Raw genomic sequence first — 15,763 nt, 5'->3', positions numbered from 1 at the left:
GTTGATTATACTGAGAACTTTAAGAATTTCTGCTCAGAAAACCTAAACTGTATTTCCTCCTACCGTTTGAAGCATTATAGAACAGCCCTCTTTCATTGCACTCTGAAATAGGTCTTACCACTTTAATGAGGCAATCTGCCCACCATTTCTTTGCTCTCCAAAATGTGTATGGCAATAAGAGGGTAAGAATCACATTCTTTAAACAGAAAGAACAAAGAATCTGGTGGTAACTTAAAGACCAAAAATGTATTTATTTATTCAGCATAAGCTTCCATGGGCTGCAGCCTACTTCATCAGATACATGTCTGTATGCGTCTGATATAATGGGCTCCAGTTCATAAAAGCTTTTGCCAGATAGGATGTCAATACGGTGCCACAGGACTCTTTGTTGTTTTTGCAGCAGATTGAATAAAAAAACAAAAATTTTTAAAAATCAAATTGATTTTAATCACAATTTAAATTCTAAAAATATTTTATTTAAATCATAAACTGATTTTTTAAAAATTTTAACTATTATCAAATCCACCCTGTTTTGCAGCAACATGTGAGCATCCACTCCTTCTTCCACCACCTACCCATGTCCCAGAAATTATTACGTTGGAAGGCACTCTTTTTAAACAGACATGTGATGATGTGAAAGGAGGTGGACCTTTTCCCCTCTGTTCACATGATCACCACACCTCTGGAAAGACTGCTGAGATTAAAGAGCTCTTTTTCAAAGGTGTTTGTGGGGAGAGGGAGGAGTTGTATGGAAAGGACTTAATAACAAGATGTTATAAATTTTACTGCCTGTATTTGGTTGGCAGTAGTTCCTTGCATGTTCAGTAGCCCCCTGTACTTAGACACATATATGTAAAAGTAAGCACCAAGGGTCCCAAGGAGAAATGGTACAAGATCCCACTACGCAGCTGGAAGATGCCTTTCTCCAAATCAGATGACTACATGGAAGGGACAACATAGAAGGGAGCATGATTCCATTTTTGCAGTAACTTTGAGAATTTTGGTTAACAGGAGTTGATGCTCCAACTAAATAAATAATGACCTTGCATATTACTCAACTGAACACAAACAATGGGGTGTCATTCTCTGATATTTTCCTTGATGGAGGACCCTAAGCAGATTGGGATGTAAGCCAAAGCATGGCAGTTTCTTTTCTTAATACATGCTACTCATATTGGGCAGGGGGGGGACGGAATCCAAGCTCATACCTCCTTAGTATATGGAAGAACACTGAAAAATCATGCGGTGTATTTATTTTAGCCATTATAGGAGCAAACAAATTTATATAGAAGATTGTGTGTACTCTATTGGCTGTTAAAGAATCACTCAAAAGTAACTTTGTATTTTAGAAGGAGATCATCCAAAGAAAGGAAATATCATTTAATTATTGTGAGATTTCCATAAAGGAAATTCTAATTCACTTAACAATTGCCACAGAACTTGTACTTTTGTATAGCAAAGAGGTAGAAATTATAAAAATAGAGAGGCTTTATTTCCTTAATTGTTAAATCTCCTCCCTTCTCTGTCTAAGAAGCCTCCATCAAAACCAGAGGGACTTTACTGTTCTGCAGATATTCAAGAACTTGGACTGTGTCCCTGCTAGCGTATTGAACAAGAAGAAGTGACAAAACTTGCCTCTGTGTAAATCAGCTTCATTTCACTGCTGTTATCAGAATTCAAATCTTCTTCCATCCATATTTTTGAAGAGGCATCTCCTTAATAGTATATGTTTGTAATTCTGTTATGTTTAGACATATTGCAATAAAGGGTGGTGGGGGTGGGGAATAAGAAATCTGAAACGAATTGCTGGAGACCCTGCATCCTCTTAAGCTTATCAATTTTCTCCCCTTTTCTTTCTCAGGAGGGCAGCAGGAGGATTGGTGTTTGTGTTTATCCCCAGATGTGCCCACAATTGATAATCATTGTGCGCATGCGTGCACACACAAACACACACACACGCGCACACACAGAGAGAGTACAGTATCTAAATGAAGTTACAGTTATCTGACCACAGTTAACCAACAGCAGAGCCCCTGCCAGGCAAAGACTGTGGGGCCCATTCTCTTTTGGGCAGATAAAGTGCACAATGAAGTTTTGTTCAGCTCCACAAATCAATTCAGAAGGGGTAGATTCTCTTATATATATATATATAAATATATTTTTCTCTCTTTCACAGCTGTGCAGTGACCAATTCTTCTCCAGGGAGGGGTTGAGAGAAAGGGAGGGGGTTGAGGTTTGGGGAAAGTAATAGGGCTATTCTTTCAGTGTTGGAAAGCAAAGCTCTACAGCCTTTTCCAACCTCTCTCACCCTCCCCGCTTTAGCTTAGGACAATTGTTATTCTTTACTCTTTCCCTCCCTTTGTCCTTTACAGAGACTCACTTCAGGCAACCGGGGAAGAAGCAAAATATTGTTTTTGTTTGTTTATTCCATTCCAGTTTAAGACCTGAATCAAATTCTGCCTATCCAGATGTTCCTACAAATCAAGAAATCGGGAGTGCAGCAGCTGCTTTCTATTCTCTTTATGAAGGACTGTGAGCCAAAATCTTTAGTTTTCTTGAATTTAGGAAGTGTAGTCTTCACAATAGAGATCAGGGCTATAAGAATATATCACCAAAGCATAAGAGATGGCCTCATGTTCTTTTTCCATTGGTACAGTTTTGTTGGGAATATTCAGCAAGTAATGCTTATTCCTCCTTAGCTTATTCTTCTATTATGTTTAGCACTTCTAGTATTAAAGATTTCAGACATAATCCTCACAGAAGACTCATACATTTCTAACTTCCATGGTGCTTCCAGATTCCCTTCCCCTCTCTGGTGGTGCTTCGTCAGCTATCTGCTGGTGTTCTCATGTTTCCAAGATACATGTTTTAGGCTGGAATTGTATCCACGCTTATTTAGGAATGATTTTAAAAAACACACACACAAAAACATGCACCTATGTTTGCATACTTATCTGGGAGTAAGTACCCTTGATTTCAACACAGCTCGCTGCTCAGTAGCCATGCAGGGGATTGTGCTGTCATATGACCCATAGTACATTATAAAGTTTTTAAATGCTTCAAATGACTTCATTTGATTTTTCATTTTGAAATTTCATTCTTCACCATGTCTATCTGACATACAAAAAAAAAAAAAAGCAAGCATGTCAGTCATGGCGGGGAATGTAAATGCCTGTATTATGGCCATACTTCTCATAAGCCAATCTAAAAAGAGCAGCAAAATATTTGCTACATTTGACATAGTTCTTCAGATACACTCACAATCATAAAGTCCAACTCTTTGCTGATGCAGGTAAGTCGCAACTCAAGCATCCCTAAAAATGTTCATGTCTGAAAGCTTCCAATGAAGGAAAGTTGACCAATATTTAAAGTAGTTGATTCTACTACAAACAGTTTTTATTGACAGACAGTTCTTCCTAATGTTTAGCAAATAATTTGAATCTGTTAGTTTCGGTTGTGACCTCTTTCTTGACAAAAGCAGACCAAACAGCAGGCTAAATGCCAATCTGGTCACACCTTAAATGTATAAGTACCCCAGACTCAGCTACAGTTTTGAGTGCAGCTATTAACAAAAACTTTTTTTTCTTGACATAACTCTAACATCATCACTTACCACACTTCCTGACAACCGTTTAATTACTGATAACAGGATGTCTGTGCAATCAGGACTTTGTTCAGTACTGGAGATGATAACAATACCATGCAATGTAATTGTCACCCTCTTATTCTCATCTCCTGTGGTTGTCATTTCTCCATCACGTCCTCTGGCGTGCATGAAACCTATGGAGAGAAGGAACACTTACTTTTCCTGCATCAACCCACAAAAGGAAATAGTGCTCCCCCTGGTGAAAACAGAGTTAGTGTATGATCACATGGGCATACTCTATACAGTAGCTCACATTTTGGACCACTTTTGACATCATCTGGTGCAAGTGGTTTCCTGGCAATCATAAAACATATGGCCAGTAGTGCTCCAGCCTGTCCGTGATCTGCACCAAAAAAACTGGACCCTTTTGATCCAGCAGTAGGGGTACTTTTGGGGCTGGGCAGGAGTTATCACCCAATGGACAGAAAAGTCACTTGTGTATCAAAGTTGTTAAAAATTAGAAGGCTGTCAAGAGTCTGGGCGAGGGACCCATTCTTGTGCAATGGTGGCTGTAAAATGTTCAAGCAGTCTCAGTTGGGACCTGTAGGTGATTACTAGTGGTAGCCTGCACTTTTTCAGCTTTGCCTTGTAGTAGGTTGTTTCGGGGTATCTATCTTGCCCTGTTAATTTGTTTGTTTGATCTTAGTGTGTGGGTATTTTACTTTAAGCTTGCTGTAATTTCATGAATTCTGAGTCTCTGTTTCATGGATCTGAGCAGGTATGTTTATGTGAGTGGGCTTGGTTGGATTTTGGCCAGGGTTGTACACTTGCCTCAAGCCAGTGTTGCTTCACATGATACATGCCTTACTGCCCTTTAAAATAGTACACATTAGGCATTATTTTAAAGCACAGTAGGGTTTCAGCTGGGTGAGCATGCCCTTCCCCTTCCACATGGCTTGCTTGTCCTGTGAGCAGCTGGATGATGACAACCAGGCAGCATGGCGACAGCAGCAGGGGTGGCCATGGGGGATCTTTGATGGCCAGGGAGACCCCCTCGCTGATGTTGATGCTGCCCACATGCACTCTCTGGCCACCACCATCCAGCTGCCCACTGGACATGCAAGCCTTGCAGTGTAGAAATGGTTGCCTGCTCCACATACGGCCAAAGCGGAGCTGCCGAAGCTGACCCCTGGTCAAAAACCATGTTGCTGGGTGGCCACGGCTAAGAGGCTTCCCAGCTATGATGACATGGGCCAGCTGGCATTGTTCTTGCCCATGAGGGAGCAGTTCCATTTTCATCCTGTGATTAAAACGCTTAGAGTGGTTTATCTGCAATGTGTCATTCCAGTGATAGTGGTGTTTCAGGGGTGGAAGCTGAATATGGTCCTTAGATTGGACTGTGTAGCTGATGGTGGTATCCAGAAAGAATATTTATGTAGACTGATCTAGACTCAGATGATGATGATTAACAACCACCACCTTGTGCCAGCAAATCAATTCTGACTTATGTTAACCCTTTTCAGGGTTTTCCAGATAGAGAATACACAGAAATGGTTTACCATTCCCTTCTTCTGGGGGCATCCTGAGACTATGCAGCTCACCCAAGGCCACACAGACTGGCTGTTCTCCATGGAGGCACAGTGAGGAATCAAATTCCCAACCTCTTAAACCATTGAACTATCCAGGAGTAGGATAAAAGTTCTGATGGGATTTTTAAAGTGATTCTTGGCCATCAGTCAAGATAATAAAGATGTCATCCATGAATTTCAGTCAGAGGAGAGGCTTTGTACAAAGGAGATGATAAAGCATAGCTTCATGCCAGGCATGAACATGTTTGCAATCTGTGGGGTTAAATGTGTGCTCATAGCAATGCAATTGATCTGGAGATACAGGTTATTGCCAGAGGTGAAGTAGCTTTGTGTGAGTACAAGGTGTATGACTTGAACTTTAAAGTTCCCAAACTCTTTTGTTTTTGTTTTGCTTGATACAAGGAGCAGTATTCTAAACTCCCAGGTCATTCACTCCTAGGTCATTGACTTTTGTTGATTCTAACAGTTGCGATTGCAACACCAATCATGTAATTTCCAATCTAAATTGCTCTCTCCACAAGCAATAGTGGCAACAAGTCTACCTGATCGGTGAGAGATAGACTGAAAATGTGGAAAGTAAAAGAATAAATCTTTCTCCTCAAGGTTCATTCTGCAAAACTATATACTTTTCCCTGGGAACTGGCTATCATCTTGAGGTTGACTGAGCCACTTACACCATATTAATAAGAAATGAATCTTGCAGCATTTTGCGGACTAAAGAATGTGTTGTAGCACCTACATTATGGACTATAATCCATTCTATCAAATCCAAAAGAACATATGTTAGTCCTTTAAGATGCTACGTGATCTGCTAGTTCCTCAGCAGAAAACTAACATAGCGATAGCTTGGCACATTGGATTATTTACCTAGTGCCAAATAACACAAACTGGTGGCAAAGGATGAGCCAGCAGGTGTTTTCCTAGTGACTGAGCACAGTAGCATTGTACATATTTTCTTACAAGAGTACAGTGGTGCCTCGCTTAACGTTTGCTTCGTTTAACGTTTTTTTCGCTTAACGTTTATTTTTTCAGAGGCAGATTGTGCTTCGTATAACGTTTTTCCCTATGGGCGATTTTCGCATAGCGTTTTTGGGACCATGCTTCGCTTAACGTTTTTGGTTTTAGGTCCCCTGCTTCGCTTAACGTTTTTTTTTGTTTTCAATTTAAAAAGTGTCTTAGAAGGGTCCAAAACGGTTCTAAATGCTTGGATTCGTTAGAGGACCCCTTAAGTCATGTGCAAACCTGATTTGGCTTTGATCTGACGTTTCGTTAATTTTTTGTGAATTTTTGTTTTTTGGCCCATAGGAACCAATGGACCTGTCAAAATCTGACAGCTCCATGCTTTCCTATGGGGGAGAAAACAATTTACAAAAAATTAACGAAAGTTCAGATCAAAGCCAAATCAGGTTTGCACACAACTTAGGGGGTCCTCTAACGCAGTGGTCCTCAACCTTGGGCCTCCAGATGTTCTTGGACTTCAACTCCCAGAAATCCTGGCCAGCAGAGGTGGTGGTGAAGGCTTCTGGGAGTTGGAGTCCAAAAACATCTGGAGGCCCAAGGTTGGGGAACAGTGCTCTAACGAACCCAAGAATTTAGAACAGTTGCTGAGTCTTCATTAATTTTTTGTGAATTTTTTCTTCCCCCATAGGAAATAATGGAGCTGTCAGATTTTGACAGCTGTCAAAAGTTGGGGGGAAAAAATTCACCATTAATTAACGAAAAGTCAGATCAAAGCCAAATTAACTTTTGCATCCGTTTTAGAGGGTGCAGAAGCTAATCCAAGCATTTAAAACCGTTTTTGACCCTTTTATGACACACTTAATTTTGCAAAAATTGACTTCGCAAAGCCATTGAAACCTATTGAGTCAGCTACAATACATTCCAATGGAGGATACATTGTATCGTTTAACGATGTTTCCTATGGGTTTTTTCGCTTAAGGACGGCAATCCGTGCCTATTGGAACGGATTAACCGGTTTCCAATGCATCTCTATGGGAAATGGTGTTTCGCATAAAGTTTTTTTCGCATAAGGTTTTTTTTTTTGGAACCAATTAAAAACGTTATGCGAGGCACCACTGTACCTAAATGTGGATTGTTTAAATATTATCATGAATCTCTGAACTCTTGATGGTAAGAAAATAAGTACAATAATCCAGCACATGGATAAACTTTAATATTTTAGCCATTTTTCTTCTCCCATTTTCAGGTAGAAGTGCTTCACTGAGATTTCCACTATAATAAATGAAAATCACACACTGTGCTGAAAGCTTTGCCTTTGAAGTTGTACAGCAAGGCCAAAATCCTGTTCAGTTTTTAGGGATGCAGAGTTCCAGTTGTAGAACTTCCTGCAGTGAGGTACTGATGCTTACAAAATCAGGTGCAAGGCTGGCATCTCTTCTGATTCCATAGGCAGCTTCCACAAATAGCACACTGCCCATAAAATATTGAACAGAATATTGGTCCTACATTTTATTTTTAAAAAAACAGCTGTCATTTCTTTGCCTCACAGGGCCTAGGTGCAACCTCCAATTCATCTTGTTTCTGAGGATGATCCAAGCATATCTGTATAATCTCTGTGTTAAATTCAAAACCAAAGTGCAGACTTTGCTAGAAAGTATTGTCAAACTTTTTCCATCCCCTGACCTGGAGTTTTTAACCCTACCTGATAAAGAGTTCTAGAAGACTCAAAACCTTGCTGTCAGTGGATAACTGACTGAGTGGCTTATTTATTTATTTGCATAATCATAAGAAAGGTATTCTTAAGGTTTTATGCTGTGCTTGAGGTTCTGTTTATCTTGCTGTTTTATGTAAAACACTCAGAATAGTATTGTGCATGAATAGCGTAGTATATAAGTACCAAAAACAAACAAACAAACATTCATAGAAGAATGGAGTTGAAAGGAGCCTATAACCCCATCGAGTCCGGTCCTCTTGAGTGGTATGTATGGGTAATCTTTTATCTCACAACAACTCTGCAAGGTAGGTTAAGCTGATATGCTCAAAGCACCTCACTGCATTAAAGAGTGCGTCCATGAAGTGAAAGAAATAAATTAGACTTGGATAATGGAGCCTTCCAGGCACAGTTTGACATGAACACTCAGCATTCTTCACACTAGCTTAAGGGAGTTGTAGTCTAGCAACTCCAGGAAGGCCACACGTAGCTTAAATGAATGGAAGCAAATGGGGGCCCTGCAGAAATCGTAGCCAGGAGATGGTTGGTACAGATAAGAGAATTCAAAATATGACTTATGAACACCCACCCCTTCATGGATTCCTGCCTTGTCATGGCGAAGGGGCTTGAGTAATTCAGAGAAGCTATGGGCTATGTCGTGCAGGGACACCCAAGACGGACAGGTCATAGTGGAGAATTCTGACTAAACATGATCCACCTGGAGCAGGAACTGAAAAGACACTCCAGTATCTTTGCCACGAAAACTCCATGAACAGAAACAAAAGGCTAAAAGATATAACGTTGGAAGATGAGCACCTCAGATTGGAAGGCATCCAACATGCTACTGAGGAAGAGCGGAGGACAAGTACAAGTAGCTCCACCGCTGATGAAGTGGTTGGGCCAAAGCCGAAAGGACGCTCAGCTGCGGACATGCCTTGAAGTGAAAGGAAAGTCTGATGCTGCAAAGAAAAATACTGCATAGGAACCTGGAATGTAAGATCTATGAACCTTGGTAAACTAGATGTGGTCAAACAGGAGATGGGAAGAATAAACATTGACATCTTGGGCATCAGTGAAATCATTCTATCATTTTTGAGATTGTATCTCAGTACAGCTTTTCTCACTCTTTTGTTGACTATGAGGACTACTCCATTTCTTCTACAGGATTCTTGAGCACAGTAGTAGATATGATAATCATCTGAACTGAATTCACCCGTTCCCTTCCATTTTAGTTCACTGATCATGCTGGGAAATATATTGCGTTTTAGACTGGTTATGGCATGATCCAGTGTGAGCTATTTCCAGCAATCACATGACATATGGGGAATAGTGTACCAGCCTAGCCTTGATCCAGGTCTAATCTGAACCTTTTTGATCCACCTCTAGGGCTACTACTTTTGAGGGCAAGGTTGGAGCAATTCTCTGACAGATGGAATCGAAAGGAGATTGCTGCGAAGTATTCTTTTTCTCAGATGCACGGATTGGAATTGTATAAAGTATTCAATGTGCATTTAACCTGTGGGCTTATATAATGCCAGTGTGGAATTTTAGGTTTCCTTTTTATTCTTTTCTGATTTTTTTTAAACTTACCTTTTCCACAGCTGCCTGTCATTGAGGTAGTATTTCCACTGAAGTATTTCCAAGAGCCTTTTCCTTATCAGTCAGTGGATATGTGAAGCTATTTTTGTCTCAATGTACACCATCTTACACTTTATATAGTTCTGCATTTGCCATTTTAACCAGTCTGGAGAGACTTATTTGCACCACCTCTCTGCTTTCTCATCCTGAATAGTTTGATGGGTCTCACTGCCTAGCCCATTTCACCTTATTTTCCACCTGTAAGTCCGAATCAATTACAAACAAGTTTAAAATCACTGATCCTAATACAAGGCAACTCATAGAGGTTCATTTGTCAGAATTGCAAGAGCTGTATGTTTAGTCCCCATACCCTGTTTTTTTGCTCCTTAATAATTTTTCACAATAGGATTTTTCATTTTATCCCATGTCCTGTAGGTTTGCTGAGGAACTTCTCATGGTGGCCTTTATCAAAAATGGACTGAAAGTCTAAGCGCACACTGTATTCTGAACCAGCCCTAATTACATGCCCATTCATTTAAAAAAATGAACAAAGGAAAAGTAGCAGTGCTGGGCCATGAGATAGTTGAGTAATACACCTTTATTAAGACCAACCCAGTTGCCCTTCAAGTGTGCAAGCATTTGCATTTTCTAGGACTCTTCTTCAGTCTAGATGCATAAAGCTGGGTGATAGCGCAGTAGAAGAGATGGATCGTGTGGTTTAATTTTAGGACTCCTGTGTCTCCCCCCCCCTCCGCCCGTCCTCTACTTTTGGTCAGAATGTAGGCACACTTCTCAAGATACTTGTTTGAGTTCTCTATACATTGATTCACTCAGAAATGTTGCAATCAACATTGCCATAGCCATATTTCTGATGCCATTAGCACACTGGAATTCACAACTGCAGGAAATAGCTCAAGCACAAAACAAATGTGATACAGTATGATTAAGAGCTGTAGCACAAGGCAAGAGCGCCACCTGCTTGTAAGAAAGTTTAGTGTCAATATTTATTAGTTGTTACTCCATTGACTTTTTCCTGTAATAGTGATATTTACCTTCAAATGGTAAACAATCTGAGCAAAACATTTCTGGGGTTTGCAGCACATGGAATGAGTTTCAGCTGTTGACATCATTTTTTTACGTTCCAAAGAAGTGCACTTGTCTGGGAAACAAACATCTGGGAAAGTTGTTCCTGTCACATCCTGTTGTAGTATTTCAAGAGGCATCTCATAAGTTGGCTATGCTGCAAATAGGATGCACAACTTTTGATCACAACCAGCAGGGATTTTCCTATATCCTTCATATGGGTTCAACTAAAATACTGCAATGAAAACAAATGAAAGTATGGCATAGGCTGAGATTTTTATCGTAGCCTTTCATGTCATTACCTTTAAGTATTGGGAAGAATAGAAGTACTTCTGATCCTATGTGAATTTGGGATTGGCTGTTACGAATTTTGTTTGCAATGCTCAAAAACTGTTTGTAATGCACAGGATGTTTCCAGCATGAATTTTATTGTGCAATTTTCCTGCTTCATTCACATAATTTTAGGGAGGTCCAGACAACCTTATCTTCCATTTCTAATACTCCAATCTCTTAACTCAAGTTTCATCCATCTTTTCTACCACCATTAAAAAAAAAGATAGAATGGCTGTGCAATGCCTTTTCATACACAATGCCATCAGCTATTCACCATTATATAACCTTAATATTAACCATCTCTTTACATTTATGCTGCTTAAAACTTAAGTGTGTGTAAATATATACAATGGCTTAGTGCCATTAGGATAACATTCAGGTTACAGGAATTGTATCGTTTTAGCTTTTGCATGATGTTTATTATATTTTTGTAGGGTTTTAAAATATGTGCTGTTGGTAAAAGCTATCATTGGATTGATCGAGCGGACACAGGTTTCAATACCAATAGACGAGTTTTGGGAAGAATGAAGTATACAGTAACTTCAAGAGCCTTTAAGAGGTGGGTCTACTATGAATGTGTCCCTACTCCCAGTCATTTACATACTTACAGAACCATTAGTGGGAGCAGCTCAAATGTCAGCTAACTGCGTCAGCAGTTCCCCATAAAAGAGTGTGCCCTTCCATCTTAATACTGCCCTGTTGTTTCCCTTCCTTTGGAACAACAAGAACTACCACATTGCTTGGCCTTCCTAGCTGCAAGTCTAGCCTTAAATGTTTAGGTGTAAGTGGCAGGGAGAGTATGGTATGGGTGGAGAGGTGAAAGCCCAGAAGCCCCCCCCCCCAAGAAAAGGGCTTTGGATGAAACACTGCTTTCCCCAGTTTCTGTCTCTCTTTGTTAGGGTCTTGTGGGGGGTGGGGATGTCCTTTCTGCTTCAGATGGTTCCCTTCTTTTTCTGAGAAATTAGAAGGGGCATTGGCCATTGTCTTAGAGGACTGAATGGATTGCCAAAATACTGAAGAGGACCTCCTAATCACCTTCAGTAATACTGTATTATTGTTTGCACAGATGTATTACAACTGTGCAATGAATAATTTGGGAGCAAATGGTAATACCGTATGGCGAACTGAATCACAAGGACTACTGTTGCAGATATACTGTAGCCTGAGATTATGGTGCCTGTGTATGTACAAATTCCAATTTCCCACTGTGCCGCCTTGATAGGGCTGGAGTTCTTGATCCATAGGGTCTCTTCTTGCTCTGCAGTTCTAAGATTATTCTAGATTATTCAAATAGAAATCAAACTAGGAAGCAACCTTATGTCTGAGGTGAACGAAGGAGTTTACAATTAAAAATCCAACCCCGAGCAAATAACCCATCTGTAAGCAAGTACAGGCTTGCCACATTTTGTGTACAAATATATACTTGCCCAACAGAGGTTATAAATGTGAATCAATAAAGATGAATGGTAAATAGATGAAAGAGGTGCTGGAGGAGTTGTGTGGATCTCTCAGACTCATCTGCCAAGCATGTCAGAGACTTGACTCTAGGGCATAGGTGGGAAAGGATTGACCCTACAGACATTTTGGATTTCATTTTCCAGAAAGCCCAAAGATTCCCCACTTTGCTTTAAGAAATCCGAGGCCCTATATGTCCACTGATTGTATTTCCATGAGACTTAGAATAGATATGAGGTTGTGCTGTCATTCCATCAAAATATCTGCCACAGTCAAGTAGATTGAGGGCTGCAATCACCATCTGATATCACTGCAGTGGGTTAAAGAAGTGCATTTTTGTTTGCAAATTATCCGTAGGTGCTGTAGTACCTCCTTAATCCAAGAAAGTCATAGACACGAAGCAATAAGAGCCATGCAAGATCTGCAAACATTTAAAATAGAAAGCATTGTGCCCTTACTTCTGAAACAATTAGTTCTGAATATGTCAACCCAATAAAGGCAGCAGGATCAGGACTGTTGGTGGTGATCTGATGGCGATATTTGACTTTTAAAGTCTATCCCAGGAGTCTCAAACTCAATTTATCTGGGGGGCCCGTGGAGGCAGAGGCTGGGTGAGGCTGGGCTGCATCAGATTTTCCAAAAGAAAAGCTTTGTTAAAAAAAATTCCAATCTTCTCAAATCTCTTTATTTTTTAACACATAAAAGATGAATAAATAAATAAATAAAAAGAAAATAAATAAAAAATCAGTTGTTATTATAAATAAATAAATAAATAAATAAATAAATAAATAAATAAATAAATAAATAAATAAATAAATAAATAAATAAATAAATAAATCTCTATATTCGCGAAGGCTTTCACGGCCAGTATCTAATGGTTGTTCTGGGTTTTTCGGGTCGAGTATCAAGGTAGATATGAGAGAGACCTTTCAGAAAATGTTTCATTGTTGGATGTTTGAAGAAGTTTGCTGCTGGAGAATTTGGAGGTTGGTATGATATTATTGCTGAAAGGTAGACTCTCAAGGATGAGATGGAGAGGCCCTTGGATTCGAGATGCAGGAGGAAGTGGAGAACAGTGGAAAGTGATGGATTGATGGAGGATGATGAGGAATATTTGGTAAAGGGTTAACATTTCTTCCATTTGTACAGGTAGGCTTTCCTTGTGGATGGTTTTTTTTGGCATGATGAAAAACATTCATTAATAAGGGAGAATCCTCCATGCTGCCAGGTGCAGAACAGATAAGTCCGGGTGTAGGACTTGGGAGTTGTTCTGTGTGAGAAGGTGTGGCAGGCGGGGGAGATAGTGGATGTCTGATGAGCGACTGTGGAGAACTGGGAACCAAGGCTGTCTTGGCCAACAAGGGGCTATAATGATGGCATTGGTTTTGTCTTGTCGTAGACGGATGACAACTTTGTGGAGGAGAGGGAACAGCAGAAATAGGTAAGAATCGTGGGCTATTGGCTGACAAACGCATCTCCTTGGGAATGTTTTCCTATTTCTGCTCGGGAGCAATACAGTTGGCATTTCTGATTCACTTGGGAGGCAAAGAGACCGAGAGTCGGTGTGCCCCATTTCTGGCATAGTTGGCGGAATACTGATTGGTCTAGTTCCCACTTGGGAGCTTGGGCATTTGTGCAGCTGAGCAAGTCTGCTACACCATTGTCTTGACCAGCGATGTGTAAGGCTGTGAGCTGTTTTTGATGATGGAGAGTACACAGGAATCTGTAGTGATGGATTCCCATGCAGGTAAGTGTTTCCAGAGGGCAGGGTTGGTGGGGCGGGTGGCAATCTTGGTTAGAGGAATGTCAAACATGGTGTTTGGGTTTCCAGTCATTCCGCCTAGTGGCAGGCTGTTGCCGGGTTTTGGCTCTTTGGTTTTGAAGTATGGATTGTAAGAGGTTTGTTGTGGAGGGTCTTGTTGGAACCTCTGGTACAAGTTATAGGGTTGTTTCCATTGATTTTGCTGAGAACATTGTTGGTAGGAAGGGTAAACTCCCCAACATCTGGCTGCTGAACATTTCTTTTGTACGTTCTCTAGTATATCGTCAGTTTCAGCATGAAAAAGACCTGCTCCATCGAAGGGGAGGTCTTTGAGACGTGCCCAAGCATGTTCGGCTAAGCCGGCTGTTCTGAGCCAGGAAAAATGGCATAGGGCTATTGAAGTGGCCATGGGCTTGGCTGTAGTGTCTACAGTGTGGCGGGTGGGAAGCATCTGTTGTTTAGCAATGGAGAGACCTTCTTGTTGGAAGCTTTGAACTAGTATCTTTTTATCCTCTGGCAGGGATTCAATAAAGGTGGACATGTTGTCCCAGAAGAAGTGTTGGTAGGCTCCCATGGCTCTTTGATAATTAATGACTTCCATGGTGAAGGCTGCGGAAGAGTAAAGCCATCTACCCATGGAGTCTATTCGTCGGCTGTCTTTATTTGGTGGTATGAGAGATTGTTGGCGTTGAGATCTTGATTGAGAGGCTTCAACAATTATAGAATTTGGAGCTGGTTGTTTCTGGAGGAAAATGGCTCCTGGGTCATGAATTCTATAGAGGTTATCAATCTGCTTCGACATAGTATGGGAGGAAGCTGGTTTTGTCCAGGATTTCTGCACAGTACTAAGGAGAGATGCAACATTGATATGTGTACCAGAGTGGTTGTCTTTTTAGAGATTGTATCATATAGATTGGCTGGTTCTGTTGATGGTCGATAAATTTGCAGATCAAGGGATTTAGCCATGCAAATCATAAGTGGGGCATAGGTCTGGAAATCCTCTGCCAGTGACAATGGGTCAGTATTGACAATGTCTGACTCTGGAGAGGCAAGCAATACCAATGGAGTCTGTGGCTGAGATCCATGATCAGAGCCATCGAGGTCGCGTCTGGAGTCGACGGGCTGTCGATTGACTTCGGTTTCAAGAGGCTGAGTTTTGTAGTATTGCCGTTTATGAGTTGAAAAAGATAGAGGCGGCATGTCCATTGACATCTGTTGATGTTGAGGATTGTTGACATTAAAAGATGGTGGTTGAGCGTCAACAGACCTTGATTGGTAAGAATGGACCTTGGTGTCATAATGATGCCGGGGTTGATGAGTTGGATTTACCAGAGAACGTAACTGTGTTGATGTAACGGAATGAAGCGTGTGTCCATGGACCAGGATTAATATTGATGATCATCAATATCAGAGCCTGTGTCTCTGTGATGTCAAAATGGAGGTTGCTGATGCAATGGCATAGCATAGCAGTAGAATAAATTGACGCTGGCGATGCCAAGCGCAAAGAGTGCTTTCCGTCATCTATTGTAGTAGGAAACTATCAGAAGGCTGGGGCTGCAAAAGCCTCACGTGTGGATAAAATCTGCTCGACTATCTGAGATTTTTTTTTTAATACCAAGTGGGGAGCAGGATGAGGTATAGCCACCTCTCGGTGATGTGGCCACTTCGACACGGATGGTTGTCGAGAGATAGGCCGACTACTACAT

The sequence above is a fragment of the Pogona vitticeps genome, chromosome 1 (assembly GCF_051106095.1).
Source record: "Pogona vitticeps strain Pit_001003342236 chromosome 1, PviZW2.1, whole genome shotgun sequence".
NCBI classification, from domain to species: domain Eukaryota; kingdom Metazoa; phylum Chordata; class Lepidosauria; order Squamata; family Agamidae; genus Pogona; species Pogona vitticeps.
Note: the sequence above shows the minus strand (reverse complement) of the source record.